Source organism: Arachis ipaensis, chromosome B7 (assembly GCF_059453495.1).
Source record: "Arachis ipaensis isolate K30076 ecotype BB chromosome B7, ASM5945349v1, whole genome shotgun sequence".
Taxonomy (NCBI): domain Eukaryota; kingdom Viridiplantae; phylum Streptophyta; class Magnoliopsida; order Fabales; family Fabaceae; genus Arachis; species Arachis ipaensis.
Window position 1 is genome coordinate 36,021,381 of NC_142442.1, and position 3,713 is coordinate 36,025,093.

Consider the following 3,713-nt stretch of genomic DNA (forward strand, 5'->3'; position numbering starts at 1 on the left):
CGTGTCTCCCGCCGCTGCCAGCTGCGTTGCCATAGTGCCTTGCCTCGCCACCGTCGACCTCGTTACAGTTCACTGCCGCTGGAGCTCATGTCACCGCCGATTGAGCACCACAAAGAATAGAGAGCACGCTCGATGAGTGAAAAGATATGGAGGCTAGGTTTTGTCACTGTATTACTCCATTTATACCTCTACCATGCCCTGTTGAAGCTGTCGGAGCCTCTGCCATCATCGGAGTTGCTGTTCAGTTGATGCCGCTGCCTGGGTCGCCGCGGTACAAGCCGTCGTTGATGGAGCTGTTCTATTCAGTGATTTCTGTGAGTTTCGACATTGAGATAAGGGTTTTAATTGTGGTTTCTGTCCTTTTTAGATTCCGAGAAGATTTTGATCTGCGTGGTTATTATAGTTGATCTACCAGAGCTTTTGGCCGCTACCGGAGCTGCTGCCGGGTTAGTTTGGGATTGCGGCTCGTCCGTTCTGCTGTTATCGTAAGTGTATTTTATTTTGAACTCTCAGTTTTAGTTTTCCATTTTCATATATTGAGAATTTTGCGATGTTAATATCTCTGGGTAGAGTTTCGAAAATTGTATGATTAAAATAAGAGTCAATGCGGTGTCATCTTACTTCGTTTCTCGCGGTGAGACTATTCGGTTCTGTTCTTTTTTACCACAATACTTTATTGACAATTATGTTATAATTTTTTTTAATATCCATTTCACATTAATTCCAATTTACGTCAGATAAGTCGTCATTGCTGTGAACCTTGATTGTCATTATTGATATTGCCTGGAATCACTGAGGTTGCTGCCGCGAGTTAGGAATAGAAAGAGGACTCTTGACGCGTTAACTTTAAAGGGGTCAACTTTGAGGTAGGGGCTTTTCTAAAAAGCTATTTTTTTATCTGGAATTGTTATAAATGGATACTGGTGTGAAAATTATATACTTTTAGTGATTGTACCAGTCTTATGTATTGTTTGGCTACTTTGGATGAATATGATTATATGTTTTGATTAGATTATTGTTTGGTTTTGATAAATGAATTGTTGCTGAACTATTTCTTTAAAGTTTTGGAAATGAATTTAATCGGTTGATAATGATTTGATCTTGAAACGGTTTTCTTGAGATATGAAAATGAGGTGACGGTTGGATTTAACTTGTTTTTTGAACTGATTTTGGATTTTGGACCGTTGAAAAGGATTGTGGAATGGTTTGGTTAGGACCCGAAAAGGGTGACAAATTCCAAGTTTTAGGGGAGGTGCTGCCAAAATTTCTATAAAAATCTTAGACTTTGTTTGAAAGGTTATTTAGAAAGGTTTGAATTTGAGAAATTGTATTATTTGATTTATTAAGGAAATAGTTATGCTTTCAAGTTTAATTTATTTAAGTAAACTATATGTCTGGAGTTTGATTTATTTAGAAAAGAATTATTTTTCCATCTTGAATCACTGAAAGAAAGTATTATGTTCTAATATTGATTTTTAATACAAAAGGGCTTATGCTTTTAGTTAGACTTAAGGATTTCGTTAAGCGGAGCTTTTGGTGATTTTAAAGAAAATTGGACTTTTGACTGAATAATTACGTTGGTGACATTTTGGAAGAAGTCAGAGAATTGGTTTCAAGAAGGAACCTGAAAGTGGTTTTGATTCAAATGGACTGGTTCCGTTTCAAGTGAATTGGTTTTGGATTGGGTTGGGACTTGTGACTATATATGATTCGATTTTATAATAAATTCAGTTTTTATTTAATTGAACTAAGAATCTATGATTTTAAGAGTTTTAATGAATTTTTGGGAAAATGAGATAGGTTGTCCTCCCCTAAAGTCTTGAGATTCTGATGAGAAATTTTTTATTACCAAATTTTGTTTTAGGATGACTGATTTTTGAATCTTTTAGAAGAGGCTTTTAATTTTGCCGAGTTGTTGAAGCGTTTGGAAGTTTTAGAAGGATGTTGCGGAAATGTGATTGGTTTTGAAAGAGGAAATCTCTTTTGAGAAAGATGGCTTATAAGCTAGAAGTGATTTGAGAAATGTGGTATTCAAAGTTAAGGCTGGAAAGAATTGATTTCGATTTTAAAGTAAAGTGATTTGAGAAAAAAGGCGATTTATGACTTGAATGACGATTATATGTTTGATGATGTTGGATGGTCGAAGTGCTATTATGTTATGAGCCGTAATGGCCGTATATGATAATGAATTATTAATGATTGTGGAATATGTTATGAGCCGGATGGCTGAATATGAATATGGATGATTATTGATTTAATAAAGTGATTGTTGTACTTCACCTATCTGAGATACGAATTTCCCTGGGTGAAAGCAGTGGCTAGCCACCACGTGCTCCAGGTAGAGACTCGATACTCTACTGACCCTATGTCGTAAGTGTGGCCGGACACTGTGAAAGTTCCGGATGAGCTCGCTCCCGTGAATATACACTAGTGAGGGTGTTGGATGTGAATTATGATTGTGATTGTGAATAACTCGAGTTGGGGATGCACGACAGAAGGACAGTCCAATGGTTAGCTACCAGGACTTGTTGGGTTGGCTTTATAACCGACAGATGAGACTCATCAGCCACTAGGATAGGCATTCATCATTTGCATCTATGTGATATTGTTTGGGTGTGCATATTGTACCTGGTTTGCCTATGTGATTAATTGTGTTTAATTGCTTATTGCTCTATTTGATGTAACTGCTTGTTTGTGCTTTGGCCTCCTACTTATGTTTGTGACTGAAACTATGTTGGATTGTGGTGGTTTGGCTGTTGTTTGGATTTTTTGGGGCCTAGGGCCGTGGTTGATTATGAGATGGGCCGATGGTTGGTTTTGATTTTGTGTTTCTGGTTTTAAAAAGTATGAAAAACTAATTTGGTTCAGCATAGATAAACCTTTTGAAAGGCTTTTGAATTTTAAGAAGTGAACAGTTTTTTCTTTCAGAAAAGATTTCAGATTTTTTTTATATAGTAAACCTTTGCTTTTAAAAAGATGCATAAGGCGGTTATTAATCACTGTAACGATTTTATCTCGCGTATCCTATTATAGTAATTATGCAACCCTATAGTGAGAACCCTTTCGAGGATGATGTTCTCACTCCCCTACAGGTCTTTTCTTTTTCAGGTTACGGACGACGAAGTTCGGAAGATATTATTTCTTTTCTATTAGATGATATTTTTCTATTGTTTTAGTATTTATGTTTCCCTCGCCTTTAATTTTGCAAGTCTTGTAAGAGGAATAGGATTTTAATATGAGATGTTTGTAAATTAATATGTATGTGTATATATATAAGGATTTCCTGTGAGTATTGTAACTTATATTGTAAGTCTGAATGTATGTTTTTGAAAAATTCGGTTCAAGTTTTAAACAGGCTCATATTTTAGTATTAAATAGTATAAGAGTCGTCGTAATACCTGAGCTATCAGAGTGGCGCAGTCGGAAGTGTGACTTTGTGATAGTTAGGGTGTTACATTATAGTATCAGAGAGGTGTTTCCTGTAGAGCCTGAGGAATGGACCGACTATGCTTCAATTACATACTTTGAGCGTTTGTCATGTATTAGGTCTTGTTCGGATAACGAGAATTAGAGCTTTATGCACGTGACGGTCTATTGATTAATGTCATTAGTCTTCCATTGCATAATTCCTGATATTAAGTTTGGCCGGCTTAATACTAGTGAATTATGTATATGGGAGCACTAATGGATTGTCATAGACGATATACGAGTAA